The sequence below is a fragment of the Durio zibethinus genome, chromosome 7, assembly GCF_047325235.1.
Source record: "Durio zibethinus cultivar Kanyao isolate XHJ-2024 chromosome 7, ASM4732523v1, whole genome shotgun sequence".
NCBI lineage: Eukaryota > Viridiplantae > Streptophyta > Magnoliopsida > Malvales > Malvaceae > Durio > Durio zibethinus.
This window is the reverse complement of record NC_143168.1, coordinates 19,347,548-19,372,178: the sequence shown is the minus strand read 5'-3', so window position 1 is coordinate 19,372,178 and position 24,631 is coordinate 19,347,548.

The window sequence follows — 24,631 nt, the reverse complement described above, 5'->3', positions numbered from 1 at the left end:
GTATTCCATAAAAGATTGTACTACTTTTAAGGATACAATTTAGGCTTTGATCGATGTAGATTTTGTAAAGTTTAAAGAAATGGTTGGTGGTCTTGATGATTGATAGCAGTAGACTTATGAGTCAATGATGCTAAAGTTGAAGTGTCAAGTAGGGAACTTTTGTTTATGTAATTTTGAATGTCATCTCAAGAGTACCATTAAGAATGTAAATTTTTGGATCAAGTTAGAATGTTTGCATTGCATGAGTGAACATTATGCATCATAGCATTTTATGGTTATATAATCATTTAAGGTCTTTTATTTCATTTAAGTTTTAAATATTATAAGTTTTCTTTGAAGAAAATGTTAAAAAGGGAAAGATGCAAGATTTGAATAAAGCCTTGCACAATTAAGTACCAAGGCTTTGAAAAGAAAAATACCTTAAAGAAAAAGAAAAAAGAGAAAAAAAAAGAGTTTTTAGCCAAGAATGAGTTGGCAATCACTATTAGAAAATTTTCAAATACTTAAATATTAATTTTCTTAAATCATCCAGTTGACTCCATTTCATTAGTCATTACCCTTCAACAACCTTGAATTTGAATTTGTGAACCTTGTTTTCTCCTGATAATATTATGATATCAAAAGGTGATATTCTTTTCCAAGATAATGAACAATGAAACAGCCAATGAAAAAAATGTAGTTCCTAGAAAATCGAGTATATATGACATTTTTAAGAATTCAAATGTGGTAATTTAATGTGTTAATGTTATGCTGTAGTTCCAAAAATTTTTAAAATCAAAGTTACCCCAAGTCTTCTAAAATGACCTCAAACATATTGACTTTTCAACTTTTTACCCCAAAAATTAGCCTAGTCCATTTTCATAGGGGTGGTCAGAGAAGAAAGACCTCATTGCCTTTAAGACAAATTGAGTTATGATCAACTTTTTTGTTCTCTTTTTATGGAGTAACTTAGATCATTTGATACCTTAAATAGGTTTATTTTATATGATTCTTTTCTTGTTCATTCTACATGACCTTTTTCTTGTAATAACTTTCATTGAAGGTGGTTTGTTAAAATGGGACATCTTCCATGAAACGCATTACTAGTAAAATGGATTATGTATGACTTATAGGAGGCATGTAAAAAAAAATAAATGAAAAGAAAGGAAAAATGGTTATGACATCATGCATTTAGGAAATTTGAATAAATCCAAATAAAGTCCTAACAAATTCAAAGTTTAGGAAAAGGGACAAAAAAAAGGCCCAAAATAGAAAAGCCAATTATACAAAAAAAAAAAAAAAACTTTTGGAATGAAAACTTTTCTTCAAGTTCATTTTCCTAAAGCGAACTGCTTTTCAATTTAAGTGTTTATACTTGAAATAACAAATTGTCATCTTTCATTATCCATTCACAAATGCAAAAATTTATCCCTTGTTACCCCTTTAAGCTTGATTGAATTCTTTCAAAATAAACCCTAACTAAGGATCACTTTTCACACTAAAGGGCAAAAAAGAATGTGTTTAGGGGCTAAGAATGGGGATGTCCAAATGGATTCCCATGTTTTAGGGCAAAAGCTCAATAAAAAAGTTCACAAAAGTTTTAAATCCACTCAGTGAAAGAATGTAAAAGAAAATGTAAAAAAAAAGGAAAAAACGAAAAGAAATGAAGAATAAAAGAAGGAAAAAGAAAAAAAATGAATGGATGAAAAGCATAAGAAAATAAAAAGGAAGATACCTTAAAGTGTTTTCTTTAAATGAAAAAAATCTTTGGTTTTAAACATCCTTAAATACTTGTTTTAGGCCTTCTATGCTTTTCTTTAACAACCCCGAACCTTAACCTATGTTACATCCTATGAAATGTCTATATTAGATCAAGCATAGAGGCTTAAAATTAAAAAGTTTCTCTTGAAAAAATGACTATGAAACTTTTGAGTCCTCTTTTATTACTTAATTTCTTACTTAGATCAGTAATCTCTTTTGAAAAAATTCTTTTCTTCTTTCGGATAATGTCGAATTCTTAGATGCATTAACAAAAAAAAAAGGTCTAAAAAAAGAGAAAGAAAGAACCAAAAAAAGAAAAAAAAGAAATAGAAATAGAAAAATAAATATGGCTTTAGGGTGAAAACCATAAAAAGAGTAGTCTAGAGCAAACCTTGAAGGCCACTTCTAATGCTAAATATGGTAGATACTGAACAAATGTAAGCCAAACTTTCTTAAAAGATCCACATTATCAAAGTCCTATAAGTCTGAGATAGGCTTATTTCAAAAATCTCAACTTTTTTCCATTCCTAAATAACTTTTCAAAATCTTAAACCCTTACAACTAACTTTGATATATATCAAAATGTCACATTTAGGGACTAAGAAAAGTGTTGAATATGTTTGGTTTTCAAGGAATTCATTTTTTAGAAAAACTTATGTTTCATCTATTCGCTTACATGAAAAATTATATGTCTCTTTTATTCCCTTCAGGTGTTGAAACCTTTTTGAATAAATAGAAATCTCCATATACATAACCATTCAATCCATTTGGAAAAAAAAATTTTACCTCTTTTATTTCTGATAGGAATCACCAATTCTTGAAAATTTAAGCCCAATTTAGCTTGTAGCTAAGTTTTAAGCCCATATATCTGGCACGAATGAAGTCTTAAGCCCAATTTAGTTGGCATTAATAAAGATTTAAACCCAGATTAGTTGGTTTGTAAAGCCAAGTATTAGGTGGCATTGAAAAGCCATAAGCCCAGATTAATTGGCACATAAGCCTAGATTAGCTGGCACATAAACCTGAAATAGTTGAAAAAGTATACACCTCTTTTATCTCTTTTAAGTGGTGAAGTCTTTTTGAATCAATAGGAATCTCTAGATGCAAAATCATTTAATCCATTGAGATAGATTTTTCACTTCTTTCATTTCTAATAGTAATTGTTAGTTCCTCAAAAAAATTTAAGTCTACATAAAATCTTAAACTCAATTTAACCGGCACCAAAGAAATATATAAGCCCAAATTATCTGGCACACCTTGAAAAGATTTTAAGCCTAGCTTAACTAGCACCCAAATTTAAGCCTAGATTATCTGGCACACCATGAAAAGATTTTAAGCCCAAGCTTAGCTAGCACCCAAATTTAAGCCCAGTTTTATTAGTACCAATGAAGTTTTAATCTAATGCAGCTGGCACCTGATAAAAATGTAAACCAAGATTATCTGACACATAAATTTAAGCCTACTTTAGCTGACATGTAAGCCTAGATTAGTTGGCATAAAACCTAGAATTAGTTGGTATGCAAGTTGAGATTGGAAGTCACCTTATTCAACCTGTAGTTTAATCTAAGTCATCTTATTCGACTTGTGGCTTAGTCCGATCATCTTTATTCCCTGACTCGTGGTTTAATCCTAGTCATCTCTATCTTTCAACTTTTGATTCAATCCTAGTCATCCTTTATTTAATGTAGCTGGCACCTAATAAAAATTTAAGCAAAGATTATTTGACACCTAAATTTATGCCCACTTTAGCTGACACACAAGCCTAGATTAGTTGGCATAAAGCCTAGAATTAGTTGGTACGCAAGCTGAGATTGGAAGTCACCTCATTTAATTTATAATTTCATCTAAGTCATCTCATTCGACTTATGGCTTAGTCCCGATCATCTTCATTCCCTAACTCACGGTTCAATCCTAGTCATCTGTATCCTTTGACTTATGGTTTAATCTTAGTCATCATTTATTTCTTGACTCACGGGTCAATCTCAGTCATTTTTATTCTTTGACTTGTGGTTCAGTCTCGATCATTTTTATTTTTTGACTTAGGGGTTAGTCCTGGTTATTTTCATTTCTTGACTTGCGACTCAATCCCGATTATGTTCATTTCCTGACTTGCAGTTCAATTCCAGTCATTTTCATATCTTAACTTACAGTTCAGTCTTGGTCATTTTCATTTCTCGATTTAGGGTTTAGTCCTAAATATCTTTATTTTTGACCCGTGATTCAATATCGATCGTCTTTATTTTCAGACTCATGGTTTAATTTTGATCATTCTATTTTTCAATTCATGTCTATTCAGATCATTTCCAATGTCACATATTTTTTATAAAAAAAAAATGTTTGACAAATCCTTAAGTTAGCTCTGGACAAAATTGTTGTCATGTCTTTGCCTTATTCCTAATTCTTAGAAATAAGCAAAGAAAGGCAACTGTAGACACCAAATTTGTCTGAATTCCTTGAGTTGGGCTTGATTTCAATTTCTTTGGGTTAGGGCCTAATTTCATTTGTTAGGCCTGAGCCCATTGCTTTTATTTTTATTTTTACTTTTACTTTTACCTTTATTTTATTATTTAGTTTTACAATTAAATATTAAAATACAATAATATTAAATAAAATATTTAATTAATTAAACAAAAAAAATGATGATGAAAAAAAAAACACAGAAGCATAAATTATGGGTGCTAAGGTGCTGTGCACAGTACCACTAGCACCCTATTAACATACTTCCATGCCTTGTCCCAACTACCCCAACTTACAATACAACCCCCATCCCTATTTTCTTTTTCAAGATTGTTTCCACTGAACCTACAAGGAAACACCATCAAAACTAAAGAAATAAAAGCAAGCCCTTTAAACCCAGCGCCTACCACCCACTACTAAACCACCACACTTCATTGCCATTCCCAACCTAAATAACCCAAAACCCGAAAAATCATAAAACAAAAAACCCACAACAATCATAAAACAAAAAACCCACAACACCAAAAATCGCAAAACAAAAAACCATAATATAACAAAGAAAGCCATCAACACCAAATGAGATAACGAGGCTAGTGACGGTGTGAACAACAGTGCTACATTAGATAAGAAGAAAAGTTAGTTTTGTCAAAAAAATGAAGAAAAGGGATGAATGGCAGTGAGAACTCATTTTAGGATGATTCAAACCTTTAAAAATGAGGAAAAAATGGAGCATCACCATAGTTTGGTTTGAGGCAGATCGAATGGTGGAGGGTAAAGTTACGTTGGTTTGATTTTTTGGGCTTCAATCTTAGATCTATCTGTTTAGAAGTGTTTTGTGAAAATCCAAGCATGGATATATAATTGGGGTGTTGAGGAGAAGTTACGGCAAAATTTTGTAAGCTAAATGACGTCAATCGAAGGTGGCCGACAATGAATATTGATGGGTAAAACATCAGCACCAACTGTTTCACTAAAAACTAGGTTTGATAAAAGGGGAGCTAGTTTTGTGTTTTTTTGAGAAAATTTGTAACTCTTGAAGAAGAAGATGCTATGATAAAAAAAATTTGGGAATTTATAGTGTAGCAAAAAAATAAAAAAGAGAAACCTAAGTGAATAGAGTGGATTGGGTCAAATCCAACTTGGACCCAATCGACCCACCTATGACCCGCCAACCCAAAGATTGACCCAACTTTATGGCCCAACCCAGATTAGCTACCTAGACCAGACCCAGCCTGCTTACTTGATCTAGCCTACCCACTCAATCCAAGCCCATTCCAAGTCCACCAAATTGGGCTCCTATTTGTTATGGATTATATTGGGTTTAAGTCCAAAAGACTCTATTTTAGGTACAATTTATTCTCTCATTTTATTTTATTATGTTATTGCATACATTTATTTAATGTTGTACATCATTAAAATAAACTTGTTTATGGATGATTAAAATTGATAAAAAAAAATTTGGTTTTATATAAATTCTTAAACAAAAAATAAATTGAACTAATTTTGCACTTTTTAAATGTATTTTGAAAAGAAAATTCTATGAATAAAATAGAAAAATATTTTTATACAAAATGATTTAAAAAAAAAAGAAATGATTTTGAAAACCTTGCTTGGATGTTGGAGGGAATTCAAAATCATGTTTTTTTTAAAAAAAATTAATTTTGCCTAAATGTTGGAAAATTAAAAAAAATTATATTATATTTTAAAAGATAAAGTAAAATTTTCATAAGTAAATTAAATAACAAATAAAATTTATTTCACTTTTAATTTTTAGAAAAAATGGTAATAAGTAAATAGGAATAAAATATGCACAAAATTGATTAAATTGGTTATTTTAATTCTTAGTTTTCATTTGCATAATTTATTTGCTTCATATTGCATTAACATAAAACTGTTAGAGAGAAAAGAGAATTACGAAAACCAAATTTGCTTCGAAAATCCACCTAGATGTTAGGGATAATTGAAGAAGTTCATGTTATCGATAATTCTTATTTTTCTCATAAAAATAAAAATAAAATAAAAAATTTTTTTGAAACCCAAAACCCAAAAAATCCAAAACCATCGAAACCCTAAAAATCCAAAACCCTAAAAAACCTCGAGACCTTAAAAACCTAAAATCAAAACCCTAAAACTCAACTTTAAAACCATAAACCCTCGAAATCCTAAAATTTCAAAGCCCTAAAATCCAAAACTCTAAAACCAAAAACCAAAATCGAAAACCCAAAACTCTAGAATTTCAAAACCCTCAAACAAGACTCTAAATCTTTAAAATCGACACGTAATCCCAAATCATCACCCCAACCTAAGCCCATACCCAAAGTCTTTCCAAAATTCTAAGGATACGGTGAAAATCTCACACAAAATAATTTATTCACGAATATCGCCCAAGAGATGGGGCATTTATAAAATTTTATTTCATTAAGTTTTTTTTTTGTACGAATCCTTAACCCACATTAATAATGGGATTAAATAAAAGAAAAAAATTAAAAAAATAGATTTTAAATATAAATAGTTGCACTTAAACTTTACTTAGATGTTGAAAAGTCAGGGTGGTTTTATTATATTTAAGTTTTCAATTTCAATTTTGCATTTCATCATCATGCATTGCATCTATTAGCATACACACATCTATTTGTTATTGCTTGCACTCATTTCACATATTTATGCTTTTAATTTTTGTTTGCTACCTAATAATACCATCATTTACTTTCATACATAAAACATTTTAAAAAAATGTACTTTAAAAATGTGAAGTTATAAAATAAAATAAAAATAACATTTCTAAGGAAATAATTCTTAGTACTCTGCTTGATGTTGAAAAGCAGCTAATGATTATCTTTTACAATGAATGTTATTTTTCATTTTAAAGAATGTTGTGATAAATCTTAAATGAAAAGAGTTACTTTTAAATTCTATTTAGATATTGAAAAATTTTTAAAGTAATTTTTTAACTTAAAGATTTCTTTGATATTTCTAAATAAAGAACTTTAATAAAATTACTTTCTTTTTGTAGACACCGATTTTGTCTGATATATTTTTTCATAAATAATAGTAATGATTTTAATAATAATAATAAAATTGGTTTAATTAAAATTAAAAATCAATTAATTATAAAAAAATAAAAAAATAGAATAGAACAGAAAAAAGAAAAATCGAAGATAGCAATGGTGCCTTTCTCGGCACCACTGCCACCAGACCCTACACCCCGCCCTTCTGATCACCATACCTTACCCTCCACCCCTCTAATCATTCATCCCATTGATAAACTGTTAAATAAGACAGAAACAAATAATAACGCATGGAGCTCGTGCTTACACTCCATGCCGAGCTCTGTGCCTTTCCTTCAAACACACGCACGGCCAGAGCTCTATAAATAGAGCTCCTAGCCAAACCAAAAAATAGACAGAGAGGAAGAGGGAGTAACGCTGCAAAAAAATATACTGCCAAAAAAAAAAGAATAAACAAACAACACAATCCTCCCCGTAGGGAGGAACCTCAGCGCCAAAGCTCCTTACAAGAACAGAAAACTCATATCAGTCTTCATTTTACAAAAAAAAAGAGGAAAACAGAAAACTCAAAAAAGTTCAAACCTCAATCTATGTCAATCAAGGCCTGTTCTCCCAAAAAGGACCTCAGATCTGAACTCAGGAGGCCGAAAGGAGCATTGCAGTGAATTTCAATATTTTTAGGTCATCGACGATCACCATTGTCGACAGCCTTGGCCGACGACCGGTACAACAGCCTGAAGACCGGACGACAGAGCTCTGGAGCTCTCCCATCATTTTTTTCTAAAACAACAAAATAATGAAAAAAAATATTCGTTATATATAAGAGCCTAAAGCACAAAACGATGCCGTTTAAGCCAGGCAGGATTCTCGCGTGGACCCGGACCCAACCCAGGGTCCGCGCAACCAACCCACTAACTCGACTTCTCAGCGACTCTGAACCAGTTTGATCAGACCAGATCGAATCACTCCCTGGATCGACTTGAACCGTGCCTCAACCGATTTAACCGAACCACTGCTGAACCAAACCTTTTTCGGTCCAACCGAACCGTCATTCAACAGTCCAGTTCAGGTAAAAAAAATATTTTTTTTAAATTTTCTAATTTTTATATATATTATTATTTTTGTTATTTTAAGTTTTTTTTTTATATTTATGCATGATAAGTTTTAAAATTGTTAGGATATGTTTTTTTAATTGTTTTAATAATAATAAAATGACAACAAAGTAAGAGAATAATTAAAAAAATATTAAAAATGCTTAAATAATAATAATAATAAAAAATTTTTCCCTGCCTAGATGTTGAAGGGGATTAAATCATATTTCAAAAATAATAATTCCGCATAGATGTTGGGGAATTATTATTATAAAAATACTAAATAAGTTAATAATATTTTTGATAATAAGTTTTCATAAAAAAGGAACCTTTTTTTAACAAAAAAAAAAACATTTTTATAAAAAAAATTATGTTTCTTAAATTAATTTTTAAAAAAGATTATAAAAATTGAACTTGCTCTGAAAGTCCACCTAGATGTTGGAGATTTTTAGAGATGATCGCGTTTTCTAAAACCCTTAAAATCTGAAATCCTTTAAATCCAAACCCCAAAATCCAAACCCTTATATCCAAACCCCAAACCTCAAAACCCAAACCTTAAAATCTCCAAACTCTAAAATCAAAACCCTAAACCTTCCATATCCTAAAATTCAAGCCTTAAAACCCTCTAAACCTTAAAACCAAACCTTCAAAACCTCTACTCAAACCCTTACTCAAAACCTTCTGAAAATCTTAAAGACACGTGTGAGAATCCCATTTGAAATTATTTGTTCTCGAATGCTACCTAGATGATGGGGTATTTAGGAAACTTTATTTCATTAAGTTTTTCATATGAGTTCTTAATTTGCTTTAATAATAAGATTAAGTACAAAAATATAATAATGAAATGGGATCTTAAATATAAATAGTCGCACTTAAGCTCTGCCTAGATGTTAGAGAGTCAGGGTGGTCTCATTATATTCAAAAATCATACTCTAAATTTATATTTCATCACTTTGCATACATATATTATTATGTTATTTGTATTGTATTTCTCTATCTTTAATTTTCATTTGTTGCCTACAATACCATCATTTATTTTCTCATATAAAATTTTCCAAAATATATATTTTTGATATTATAAAATAAAACAAAAATAATATTTCAAAAGAAATAATTCTCGGTACTCTGCCTAAATGTTGGAGAGTTACTAATAATCATTTCTTGTAAAGAGTGTTATTTTTAGTTTAAGATAATGTTATATTAAATCTCAAGTGAAAGAGTCATCTTAAGTTCTGCCTAGATGTTGGAGAATTTAAGATAATTCTTTAACTTAAAGATTTTTTTAATATTCTTGAAAAAGGAATTTTAACCAAAATTTATTTTTTTAAGTGAAAGAGTTAGTGTTAAATTTTAAATTGAAACCATTTTATCCAACATTGAAAATAGCGCATGATTAAATGGTACCAATTTATGGGCATAATGGAGGTGCTAATCCTTCCCCACACGTAACCGACTCCTAAACCCAATTTGGTTTTTGTAGACCAACGTTTATCTTTTTGATAAACTTTAAACTCGTTTTTATAGTTTTATTAAAAAGATAAACTTTTGGGTGGCCAATCACACCCTAAAACAGATTGGTGGTGACTCCCCTCATTTACTTCGATTTTAAAACTCTTTTACATCTGGCAGTCCCAAAACCGTTACGACAGCTTGGCGACTCCGCTGGGGACTTTAATTTGAGAGTTAAGCCAAAACTTTTAATTACGCGCTATTAAGAATTATTGGATTTAATTGGTTTTATTTGACATTTCATTTAATCTCCTTTATTTTGATTTTTCAAAAAAATATATGCGTTAATGAATAAGATAAATTGTATGTTAATTGTTATTTTATTTTAATTTTGTGTTTATGGTATTTTGATTAATACATTATTTTGCACACACTTTGCATATTCATGCATGTGCTCTAGACCCGGGCTCTATCCCTTTTAGGAGGAAGCGAAGTAGCTACATTCTCATGAGGTGATAACCTCCGCATTTGCTAGCAAAACACTTTCACTCAGATTGAACCCATTCCGTTAGTAGCCTGTAATGGGTGAGGATCGGGGAGCCTTACTAGTCTATAATAGACGATGATGTGAGGAATAGTCTGGGAATCTTTAGACACGTAAATCTTAACCCGACATATAGTGAGCCATAAGGTCCAACTTTAGGATAGAGCCATGTTGTCCCTTTTATGAGAAAATTACCTAAATTACGACATTATGTATATTCTATTATGACGCATGTTATACTTGTTCATTCATTTACTCATTTTTATTTATTTGTTTTATTTACATTATTGATTTGTTTAATTCTTTTGTTGTCTTCAATTTTGTTGCATGCATCATATAGGTACCATATTTCTAGAGGGTATTGTTTTGGACCAATCTTTAGCAAGAAAAACTTTCAGAAAACCTAAAGGATGTCACCCATGTGTAAAAGCTACTTAGAGGTCAAGAGCCATTCAGAAAGTACTCACAAGAAAGAAGGAGATTGCTTAGTGATGGTCACATATCGGTGCTACCACAGTCAGTGCATATGGATCTTAGTCAGAATAATATATTAAAATTGGAAGCTATTTGAAAACAGTGAAGAACAAAGAGAAAAGAATCTTTTTCTAAAAAATACAAGGATGTGGCACTGCTTATGTCAGTGAAGGTTGATGATTAGCTGATGAGAGATGTAATACAATTTTGAGATCCATCTTATTGATGCTTTGTGTTCAACCAAGAAGACTTGGCCCCCCACAGTTAAAGAATATTTTTCTTTACTTCGGATAGAGTCTACCAATCAAGATAAGATCTATTGGAAAGAACATAAGACTACCAGATATAGAAAGAAGTTAGCCAAGATCATGCAAGTAGTGGTTAAAGAGATAGACAAGCATAAGAAGGAAAAGAATGAAGTTGAGACAATTCCATCAGTTTTTCTGCTCGAGTACATAAAGAAGTATATTAAAACTGATCAGGGATTGGATGTGTTTGCTTTGGCTGTGTATGGATTGATGATATTTCTTAAGGTGTTAGGGCATATGGAAGTATCAGTATTGACTTTTTTGAACAATTAGATAAAGAAATAAATCCTTCACCAACTATTTTGGCAGAGACTATTAGATCACTTAATTTTTGTCGAAGAAAGGGTGAAAAACGATTTATAAAGTGTGCTCAATTACTTTTTTTCTGGCTCAAAAGCCATTTTTGGGGAAAAAAAAAGACATCATTTTGGCCATTCTCCATTCATTTTAGTCCTATTAAGGAGTTTGTGGCTAAAGAATGGAGAAAAGATTGGACAAAAGGTCAATGGTTGGCATTCTTTCTGAAGCTCACTAGTGATGATGTAACATAGAGGGCACCATGGATGATTCTTATGGCTATCTTGTATAGTTATGGAAACAAGTCATAGGTACCCTTGTTAGGAATATAGGGGGCACTGAGTTATGCACCCCTTATGGTTCAAAGACAATATAACTCACGACAGTTTATCCCTATGACTCATGGACTCAGTTCACTCGAGTTCGATTATGGGATACCTGGTTACGTGAAAAGGGTTCATGAAATCATCAAAGTAAGGAAATAAGTCAACCGAATGAGTCTAGCTAGATTTACAGATAATGTTACAGAAGGTTACCTTACCTGGAGGATAAAAAAGGTTAACAAAATTATGCCTCTACTAGTCGATATTTCAAAAAAGTTATCAGCTCATATTTCAGTATTGATATTGTCGACTTTTGAGATCGTCTAACGAGAGTTTGAAATTGAAAAAAAAAGGTTAAAGAAAGAGAAGATGGCTATGATGGATCAGGTTAACCAATTGAGTTATGATTTAATGATGAGAGACGATGTAGTACAGAAGTTGACCAAGGAACGAAAGATATTGAAAGAAGATTTGTAAAATCTACATTAAAAAAATAAGAAATTAAGGTTGGATAGTAGACCTTTGAAGGGATCTAAAAAAGATGTGGAAGAATTAGAGATATGGTGGAGTATTGAAAGAACAGAACTCGAGAAAACAAGGAAGTGATCTCTGCACTCACTAAAGAACAACATGAATGGAAAGAAAGATTTTTAAGAGCCTCTGGAAAGGTAACGAGGTGCCAAAAGGAAAATGAAAAGCTAAGGGCCAAACTAAGAAAGGAACAGGATAGGAGTTCTGATTTGCAAAATGAGAAAAAAGCTTTGGAGCAGGAGTTAATGAGTCTAGAGCTTCAATTGACCAACAATCAGAGCCACATAGACAAGATTTTAAATAAATGGCAAGAGAGAGAGGATTATTGGGCCCATACTTGTAACATGGAAGTGGATGTTCGAGAGATGTGAAGAGTGAAAAGTTTAAAGAGGTAACAATACATCGAACATCTGACTACTCAAATCTACAAGGCTGTTCGAAAAATAAGCAACATGGCTGAAAAGGTAAAAGTACTGGAACAGGAGATTGTACCAACTTAAAGCCATGATCAGAGATTACTGAATTTCTTGTGTGAAGCTAGGGAGCAATATGCTCAAATTAAATGTTTTTATGATTTTAACGCAAGAATGATCAGATGATGCATAAAGGCCCCCATGGTTAATGAAAGTTTCTTTTTGTTTCGATTGATCTAAAATAATACCCATAATTTGCATATCATTAATTCCATACATGCATTTTAATAAAGACAAATAAGCAATGATATTATATCATGCGTTATAATTCATGGTTAATAAACTAAGGTTCAAGGATAGCAAAATCAAAAAATCTAAGTTAGATAATCCCGTATAGATATAATACTCGTTCTCAAGCTCAAGTTATGGAAGAAGAGAATGCAATCAGATTTGAGAGAGTCAAAAGGGCACAAGAGGAAATAAGAGAAAGAGTGATAGAGATACAGCAAAGTATCGAAGTCCATATGGCTGAATTAAGACAATTACTAACTGGTTCAGTGAAAGGTAAAGAAGTTGCTGGGGCATCAAAGACAAGAAAAAAAGTTAATATGAAAGAACCACTCTATCCTCCTAGATTCACTCCACCTCAAGCCCAAGCTCAAGCCTCTCGTGGCATGCACATATGCCTACCAAGTATACAGCCATGTTCCTATGTCAATCATGCTACTGGCCAATAATCAATCCACTTAAATACTAATGATGGGCCTATCCCAGTTGATCCCACCATAGTACCAATCTTGATGAACCAATTGAACAGGAAAAGCCCCGTGAAATGTCAAAGCTATTATAAATTCAAAAATATGAAACAAGTATGACCAACTTGAAGAGAGGCTCAAAGCAGTTGAAAGTAATGACATTTATGGGGTTGTTGACGCCAATGAATTGAGCCTAGTGCTTGACTTGGTTATCCCACCAAAATTCAAGACCCCAGATTTTAAGAAATACGATGGAAAAAAGTGCCATTCCACTCATATTACCATGTTTTGTAGAAAGATGATGGGTCATACCCATAATGACAAACTTTTGATACACTGTTTCCAAGATAGTTTGACTGGTTCAGCGGTAAAATGGTATGTGCAGTTAGATCAGAGCAAAATTCACTCATGGAAAGACTTGGCCAAAGTTTTTCTTGCTCAGTATAAGCATATCCTGGATACAGCCTCTGATAGGTTGTCACTACAAAATATGGAGAAGAAATCAATGAAAACCTTTAAGGAATATGCGCATCAGTGGAGGGATGCGACAGCCCAAGTCCAACCACCATTGACTAAAAAGGAGATAACTGTGCTATTTGTCAACATATTGAAAGCTCCGTACTATGATAGGTTGGTGGAGAATGCCATGAAAAACTTCTCTAACATGATAATCTCAGGAGAAATGATAGAGAACGCTATCAAAAGTGGTAAACTTGAAGAGCCCGAAAAGAAAACGACAAGTTCAAAAAAAAAGAATAGGAGACATATGCTATTACTTATAGAAATCTCTTGCATCATCCTTCTGTCCCATATAATATAAGCCTTCCATACCTTCCTTACTATCCTGTCGCTAACCAAATTTCTCAAAAGTCATATCATTACCAAGTACCCCAACAACCATCGCCCAGACCAAGCTTTAGCCCTCAACCACTTAATTACACCTTTGTACCTCCAACTCGACCATTTACCCAAACAACAATCAAAGAACCCCACAAAATAATAACAATCGAGAAAGACCTCATTTTGATCCAATTCTTATGTCGTATACTGATTTGTACTTTCAGTTGATGAGAGATCATCTTATCGTTCCTTCCTACCTAAAACCATTAAAGATACCTTACTCGAGTTGGTATGACCCTAATGCTAAGTGCAATTATCATTATGGTGTTACAGGACACTCAACTAAAAATTGTACAACACTTAAACATAAGATGCAGGGTCTGATAAATGATGGCCTTTTTAACTTTTGACACCAAATTCAAGCTAAGGGTTAGTGAAAACCCTTTGTCAGATCACACCGGAGGGAAAATTAATATGGTGGATAAGGAAAAAGATGTGAAAATCAAAAGATGTGTGAATGAAATACAGACTCCTTTTGAATGGGTGTATGACTGTTTATGCGAGGCAAGTATGATTCAACCGTTGTTTTTGGATAACAATGGAAGTCATGAAGACCCCGACCATTCTTACAAGTACCATAGAGGATCGGTTGGACATTCGATCCAAAGTTGTGAGGACTTTAAATGAATATTACAAAGCTTGATGGCTGAGGCTGTCGTTGAGTTTTATGATGAATGTGATGAAAATAGTGTGAATACAATAGGTGATGATCATCCTGGCAAATATTTTATCTCCAAACCTCTCACTGTCTACTATGATGAGAAATCAAAGCCCCTAACTGAGAAAACCATCTCCTCTTTCAGGACACCAATGACCATTTATGTCCCTAGTCCATTCTCTTATCAAAAAAATAAAGTAGTCCCATGGAGATACGATTATGATGTGGTGATGCGAGGACCTAATATGAACTCGAATAATTCAAGTATAAAAAATACTGCCAACATAGCAAGAGTAGGAGGAATGACCCGAAGTGGTCAAATTTACACTCCTAAAATGTCAGAAAGGGCTAAGAAAAGGAAAGGCAAGATATGAGAAGAAGACACAAGGGAAAGCCAAGATTCTCAACTAGTGGTAAGCTCAAAAGTGCAAGTTAACAAATCGGTATAAAAAATTTAGCCCATTAGAGTACAAATAAAAATTTCACCAGCCCATTATTCAAACGTAGAAAATAAGGTAGATCGACAACTATGGTACTAAGACATTGTACAATATATCAAGTGTCAAAACTACCCAGAGTAGGCTTCAAAAAATGATAAGAGGATCATTTGAAGATTAGCAACAAGTTTTGTGTTTGATGGGGAAATCCTGTATAAAAAGAGTCGAGATCAAATTTTGCTAAAGTGCGTCGATACTGTGGAAGCAAGAAGAATACTTGAAGAAATACACGAAAGAATTTGTAGAACACATGCTAATGGGCATATGATGGCCAAATAGATCATGAAAACTGGTTACTACTGGTCTACAATGAAAAATGATTACATCAGTTATGCTAAAAAGTGTCACAAATGTCAAATTTATGCATATAAAATTCATTTCCCTCTAGTCTCGCTACACATCTTAGCACCACCATGGCTTTTCTCCATGTGAGGAGTGGATGTGATCAGACCCATAACCCCAAAAGCATCAAATGGGCATTGATTTATCTTTGTGGTAATTGATTATTTTACAAAATGGGTGGAAGCAGCTTCGTATGCTAGTATTACGCAATCAGTGTATGTAGATTTATAAAAAAAGAGATTATATGTCGGTATGGTCTCCCGGAAAAGATTATCTCAGATAATGCTAGCAATTTAAATAATAAAATGATGAAAGAACTGTGTGCACAATTCAAGATCAAGTATCATCATTCAGCACCATATCGCCCAAAAATGAATGGTGTAATGAAAGCTGCGAATAAGAACATCAAGAGAATATTAGGGAAAATGACTAACACATAAGGATTGGCATGAAAAGTTACCTTTTGCTTTGCTTGCCTATAGAACATCAATTCGAACCTCTACAGGGGCTACCTCATTTTCACTAGTGTATGGATGGAAGCTGTACTGTCGATTGAAGTGGAAATTCCTTCTCTGAGGGTGCTGATAGAGATGAAATTGGATGAAGTAGAATGGGTTCAGGATCATTTCGAGCAATTGAATCTTATTGAAGAGAAAAGGCTCTCAGCACTCAGTTATGGACAAATGTATCAAAAGAGAATCATGCGAGCACATGACAAAAAGATACGATCCCGATGCTTTCGTGAGGGGGAATTGGTTTGGAAAAGGATTTTGCCATATCAGCATGATAATAGAGGAAAATGGACGCTCAATTGGAAAGGTCCGTATGTGGTAAAAAAGGCTTTTTCTGGTGGAGCTCTGATCCTTACAGAAATGGACGGAGGTGAATTACCAAACCTTATAAATTCAGACACTGTCAAGAAATATTTTGCTTAAAAAAATAAATAAAAAAATAAAAAAACAACAAAAAAAAGATAAAAGAAGTGATTCAAATTGAAAACCCAAAAAGGGTAGTTTGAATCAAAGGGGGTCATTTGAGCTGAAAACCTGAAAAGACAGCTTGAATGAAGGTGAAGCTTGGAGAAAGTTTTTCAGAGAATGAAAGAGTGGCACCGAATGGACAAATTGTCACCGGAATTAAAAGAGATAATTTTTAAGGGACGAGTTCTCATTAATCACAGATATGAGGCAAGGATTGGTCATATAAAATCACAGGCGACAAGATCGTAAATGTAACAAGTTTTTGGAAAACACTTAGTCTGAGTAGGCCAAGGTCATTCAAATATTCATTATCTAGAGAATTGATAATTTGGTTCTTGAAATATTTTTAAGTTAACTATTTTTTGTGTCCCGAAAGGCTTATCCTTAGCTTCTTAAACCCAAAATACCCCATTACTGACTTTGTTTCACACCCAATTTTGAACCTGAAAACATTGCATTTGTCATTTAAAATTAAGATATTGATTGGTAAAGTTCATAATAGACCAATGCATCGCTCGAAAAAAGAATGCAATATAAAGATGACAAAAATAGTAATATAGGGGCAGAAAGAATGAAACGAAATCGATTGCTTACTGAAGACAAAGAAGAAAAACGGGATAAAAAATTAAAAAAAAAAGATTTTTGAGTGACTAAAAGCCAGATAGGTCCGTCATGAGACAAGGATTTTGGTCGAAAATTGAAAGATCTAAAAGGGTAGGACTATTAGAAGCGACTTTTAAAGATTGAAAGAATTGAACCAAAAGTTGAATTAACTTGGATGAAAATGCATGATATAATTCATTGGTTGCCTCTTTATCCTTTCAATCATCACAATTATTACATGCATCGCATACCTCTTGGTAAATTACATAAAAGGTTTCTTTATGAAACATAAAAAAGAAGTCCTCTTTTTTAAAATAAATATGATGGCCTTGAAGATAATATGTTACCTCCAAGATAATTCTTAAAACCAAACTGTCGGTTTATGGAGTACCCAACCCCCTATTTCTCAAATCATAGCTTAGTTATGGTTATTTTTATTTCCCTGACTTGCAGTTCAGTCCCGGTCATCGTTAATCTTTGATTTATGGTTTAATCCTAATCATTCTTATAACTTCTCGACTTACGGTTTAATCCTAATTGCTTTTATTTCTTTGACTTGCGATTCAGTCCTGATCGTCGTTAATCTTTGATTCGTGGTTTAATCTTGATCATTCTTATAGCTTTTTGACTTACGGTTTAATCCTAGTCACTTTTAGTTCTTTGACTTACGATTCAGTCTCAGTTATCTTTAAGCTTTGACTCATGGTTTAATCTCGATCATTCTTATAGCTTTTTGACTTATGGTTTAATCTTAGTTGCTTTTATTTCTTTGACTTACAATTCAGTCCCAGTTATCTTTAATCTTTGACTCATGGTTTAATCCCGATCATTTTTATAGCTTCTCGACTTACGGTTTAATCTTAGTCATTTTTATTTCTTTGACTTACGATTCAGTCCCAGTTATCTTTAATCTTTGACTCGTAGTTTAATCCTGATAATTTTTATAGTTTTTAAATTACGGTTTAATCCCAGTCTCCTTATTTTCTAATTTACAGTCTAATCCCAATCTCTTTATATTCTAACTCGCGGTTCAATCCCAATTTCTTTAATCCAAAATTACAGTTTAATCTCGATTGTTGTTATTTTCTGACTCGTGGTTTAATCCTGCTCTCTTTATTTTTTGACTTGTGATTCAATCCAAGTTGATGTTATTCTGACTCGCGGTTTAATCTCAATTTTTTTAATCCAAAATCGTAATTTAATCTCGATTGTTATTTTTTTCTGACTCATGGTTTAATCTCAATCTTTTTATATTTTGACTTGTGATTCAATCTAAGTTCAATCTTGATCTTGTTATTCCTTTACCTGCGGTGTTGCCCTGACCATTTTCTTTATTATCCAACTTGTGATGTTGCCTTAGTTGATTCCTTATTTTTCAACTTGCGATGTCATCTTGGTCATTTTCTTTATCACTCGAACTGTGGTTAAAAAAATTCATAAAAAAAAAAAAAAAAAACAAAAGCAAAAACAAAAAACAAAAGAAAAACTTTTGAAAAATCCATGATTTGCTTTGGAACAAAATTATCGTCTTTGTCTTTGCCATATTCATGATTCTCAGTAATGTGCAAAGAGGGGCAGCTGTAGACACCGATTTTATTCGGTATATTTTTTCATAAATAACAGTAATGATTTTAATAATAATAATAAAATTGGTTTAATTAAAATTAAAAATCAATTAATTATAAAAAAATAGAACAGAACAGAAAAAAAAAAATCGAGGATGGTAGTGGTGCCTTTCCCAGCACCACTGCCACCAGACTCTACACCCCACCGTTCTGACCACCATACCCTACCTTCCACCTCTCCAATCATTCATCCCATTGACAAACTGTCAAATAAGACAGAAACATATAATAGGGCATGAGGCTCGTGCTTACACCCCATGCCGAGCCCTGTACCCTTCCTTCAAACACACGCACGGCTGGAGCTCTATAAATAGAGCTCCTAGCCAAACCAAAAAATAGATAGAGAGAAAGAGGGAGTAACGTTGCAAAAAAATATACTACCAAAAAAAAAAAACAAACAACACAGTCCTCCCCGTAGAAAAGAACCTCAACGTCGAAGCTCCTTGCAAGAACAAAAAAATCATATCAGTCTTCATTTTACCAAAAAAAAAAGAGGGAAATAGAAAACTCAGAAAAGTTCAAACCCCGATCTACGTCGATTAGGGCCTGTTCTGCTAAAAAAGACCTCGGATCTGAACTCAAGAGGTCGAGAGGAGCATTACGATGAATTTCAGTATTTTTTGATCATCGGTGATGACACTGCCTACAACCTGGGCGACGGTTGGCACGGTAGCCCGGTGACTGGACAGTGAGAGCTCTGGAGCTCTCCTTAAGGCTCTCCCCTCTCTTTTTTTTGAAACAGCAAAATAATGAAAAAAATTTTTACGTTATATATTAGAGCCTAAAGCTCAAAACGACGTCGTTTAAGCCAGGCAAGATTCGCTCGTAGACCCGGACCCGACCCGGGGTCTGCGTAACTGACTCGCTAACCCAGCTTCTCAATGGCTCTAAACCAATTTGATCAGACCAGATCGAACCACTCATTGGATCGGCCTGAACTACGCCTCAGTCGGCTCAATCAAACCACTGCTAAAACGAACCTTTTTCGGTCCAACCGAACCACCATTGACCGGACCGTTTATCGATCCGATTTAGGTAAAAAACATTTTTTTTTTAATTTTTGAATTTTTATATATATTATTATTATTGTTATTTTAAGTTTTTTTTTTATATTTATGCATGATAAGTTTTAAATTTGTTAGGATAAGTTTTTTTATTTATTTTAATAAAAATAAAATGACAACAAAGTAAGATAATAATTAAAAAAATATTAAAAATGCTTAAATAATAATAATAATAGAAATTTTTTTTCCCGCTTAGATGTTGAAGGGAATTAAATCATATTTCAAAAATAATAATTCTACCTAGATGTTGGGGAATTATTATTATAAAAATACTAAATAAGTTAATGATATTTTTGATAATAAGTTTTTCATAAAAAAAGAACCCTTTTTTTAAAAAAAAACATTTTTATAAAAAAATTATATATCTTAAATTAATTTTAAAAAAAGATTATAAAAATTAAACTTACTCCGAAAGTCCGCCTAGATGTTGAAGATTTTTAGAGATGTTCGCATTTTCTAAAACCCTTAAAATCCAAAATCCTTTAAATCCAAACCCCAAAATCCAAAATCCCTAAAATCCAAACCCTTATATCAAAACCCCAAACCTCAAAACCCAAACCCTAAAATCTCCAAACTCTAAAATCAAAATCCTAAACCTTCCATATCCTAAAATTCAAGCCTTAAAACCCTCTAAACCTTAAAACCAAACCTTCAAAACCTCTACTCAAACCCTTACTCAAAACCTTCTGAAAATCTTAAGGACACGTGTGAGAATCCCATTTGAAATTATTTGTTCTCGAATGCTGCCTAGATGATAGGGTATTTAGGAAATTTTATTTCATTAAGTTTTTCATATGAGTTCTTAATTTGCTTTAATAATAAGATTAACTACAAAAATATAATAATGAAATGGAATCTTAAATATAAATAGTCGCACTTAAGTTCTGCCTAGATGTTGGAGAGTCGGGGTGGTCTCATTATATTCAAAAATCCTACTCTAAATTTATATTTCATCACTTTGCATGCATACATTATCATGTTATTTGTATTGTATTTCTCTGTCTTTAATTTTCATTTGTTGCCTACAATACCATCATTTATTTTCTCATATAAAATTTTCCAAAATATATATTTTTAATATTATAAAATAAAACAAAAATAACATTCCAAAAGAAATAATTCTCGGTACTCTGCCTAGATGTTGGAGAGTTACTAATAATCATTTCTTGCAAAGAGTATTATTTTTATTTTAAGATAATGTTATATTAAATCTCAAGTGAAAGAGTCATCTTAAGTTCTGCCTAGATATTAGAGAATTTTAAGATAATTCTTTAACTTAAAATTTTTTTTAATATTCTTGAAAAAGGAATTTTAACTAAAATTTATTTTTTTTAAGTGAAGGAATTAGTGTTAAATTTTAAATTGAAACCATTTTATCCAACATTGAAAATAGTGCATGATTAAACGGTACCAATTTATGGGCGTAATGGCTAATCCTTCCCCACACGTAACCGACTCCCGGACCCAATCTAGATTTCGTAGATCAACGTTTATCTTTTTGATAAACTTTAAACTCGCTTTTATAGTTTTATTAAAAATATAAACTTTTGGGTGGCCAATCACACCTTAAAACAGATTGGTGGCAACTCTCCCCATTTATTTCGATTTTAAAACTCTTTTACGTTTGGCGGTCTCAAAATCGTTATGACATTTTTTTCAAAAACAAAATAAAAATAATAATAAAGGAAATTATTATTAAATTATAGATATTATGAGGGTGCTCATCCTTCTCCAAACGTAACAGATTCTTGAAGCCAGTCTTATTTTTCACATACCATAAATTATCTTCTTAATAAACTTTAAACTTGCTTTTATAGTTTTATTAAAATAAATAAATTTTTAGGTGGCTAACAACCCTACAAAAATTAGTGGTGACTCTTTTTTTTTATTTTTAAAATTTTTTTATCTGACGATCCCAAAATTATTATAACATAAATAACTTAAGATTATCAAATCACATGCATCTCATTTAATACATGTGTGATAGAATGAGATATGTAAATTACTCATAAATTACATTATATTATGAAAATAAAATGATGAGATATACTTTTTTACTTATAAGTTCGTCAGAATATAGTTTGGAGTGGAATGTAGAAATTAGTTTATCCCAAACAAATTTTGAAATTTTGATTCCTTCAATATTTTGTAATTAATCTCCAAATTGATTTTTTTGATAAAGTCAAAATAATGAGCTAAAAATCAACATCTGTATATCCATTTTCGAGATATGAATAAGCTGGTTAACAAGTCTTAATCAATTTATGGTTTGAGCATTTCCTTTAACCCCGTATTATGGTCACTAGCTAACAATGTATTTAAAATATCCATTTCATCATACAAAATCAAATTATTGAGGTTTACGGAGGTTGGCTGATAAGTCAACATCGGTTATTATTACCACATTAATTACAAAGGTATAATTTTTTAAAAAACTAACAATTATGTTTTTCAAAAGTACAATAATTGAGTCGAGCGATGTAACCGTTTTTTTTTTTTCAAAGGTTTAATATTAATGAATAAACTTTAAATAAATTAAAATGTTTTGTTTAATATTCAAATTATAAATTTATTAATTAATATTGATATTGAAAAGATTATTTTTTAATAATATTATTGTTTAAAATTAATTATATTAAATAAAATATTACATTAATTAATATATTATAATTTAAATATTTTATTAAAAAATTTTAAATTTTTTATAATAAAATACATAAAAATAAATTTAAAGAAAAGACATCTGTAATGTACAATGCCGTCAAAAACTGCAACTTGTATTAATCATTGAAACTATTGTCCTTGAAAATAAGATTGGTATCATTTAATAACTTTCTGCAAGATTTTGCAGCTTTCTGAAAAGCTATATATTAATCTGCATTTGGCAGCTTTTGTTTGGTGAAAGATAATATTGGTATTAGTTAAAAAGCAAAACAAAACAAAGAAAGAAAAAGCATTTACAAGAGGGAATATTTAGTTTAGTGAAAATGTAAGTAATCTTACATTTATTTATAAGCGGTCTTGTGATTCAACTTTGTTTTAACTCTTTTTTTTTTTTTTTCAAGAAAACTTTCTAGTAACGCTTAAATCAAGGAGGATGGATATCAATTAGCAATGAAACTTAAGCGATTAGTAGTTCATTTAATGTGATTAACTAGTAATGTATATAAAAATTAATCAATGATCAAAATGTTAATGAATTTAAATTAAAAATATAATAATTAAAAATTCTTTAAATCGAGTACCTATAATACCTTTATCTTGATATATATGTACATCACTTTAAACACATATGTGATAGATTAAGATATGTAAACTACTCATAAATTATATTATATTATAAAAATAAAATGATGAGATATATTTTTTATTTATAAGTCGGTCTAAGATATAGTTTGGAGTGGAAAGTAGAAATTAGTTTATGCCAAATTAAATTTGATATTTTGATTCTTTCATTATTTTGTAATTAATCACCAAATTGTTTTTTTTTTGACAAAGTCAAAATAAGGAGCTAGAAATCAACATATGTATATCCATTTTCGAGATATAAATAAGTTGGTTAACAAGTCTTGATTAATTTATAGTTTCAGCGTTTCCTTTAATCCCCCGTATTATAGTCACTAGCTAACAATGTATTTAAAATATCCATTTCATCATACAAAATCAAATTGTTGAGATTTATGGAGGTTGGCTGATAAGTCAACATCGGTTATTATTACCACATTAATTACAATGGTATAATTTTTTTAAAAAATAATAATTGTGTTTTCTAAGAGTACAATAATTGAGTCCAGCGATGTAGCTATCTTTTTTTCAAAGGTTTAATATTAATGAATAAACTTTAAATAAATTAAAATGTTTTGTTTAATATTCAAATTATAAATTTATTAATTAATATTGATATTGAAAAGATTATTTTTTAATAATATTATTGTTTAAAATTAATTATATTAAATAAAATATCACATTAATTATTATATTATAATTTAAATATTTTATTAAAAATTTTTTAAATTTTTTACGATAAAATACATAAAAATAAATTTAAAAATAATAAAAGAAAAGACATATGTAATGTACAATGCCGTCAAAAATTGTAACATGTATTAATCATTGAAATTATTGTCCTTGAAAATAAGTTTGGTATCATTTAATAACTTTCTGCAAGATTTTGTAGCTTTCGGAAAAGCTAAAATATTAATCTGCATTTGGCAGCTTTTGTTTCGTGAAAGATAATGTTGGTATTAGTTAAAAAGCAAAAGAAAACAAAGAAAGAAAAAGCATTTATACCGGGGAATATTTAGTTTAGTGAAAATGTAAGTAATCTTACATTTATTTAGAAGCGGTCTTAGGATTCAACTTTGTATTAACTCTTTTTTTTTTTTTTTTTCAAGAAAACTTTCTAGTAACGCTTAAATCAAGGAGGATGGATATCAATTAGCAATGAAACTTAAGCGATTAGTAGTTCATTTAATGTGATTAACTAGTAATGTATATAAAAATTAATCAATGATCAAAATGTTAATGAATTTAAATTAAAAATATAATAATTAAAAATTCTTTAAATCGAGT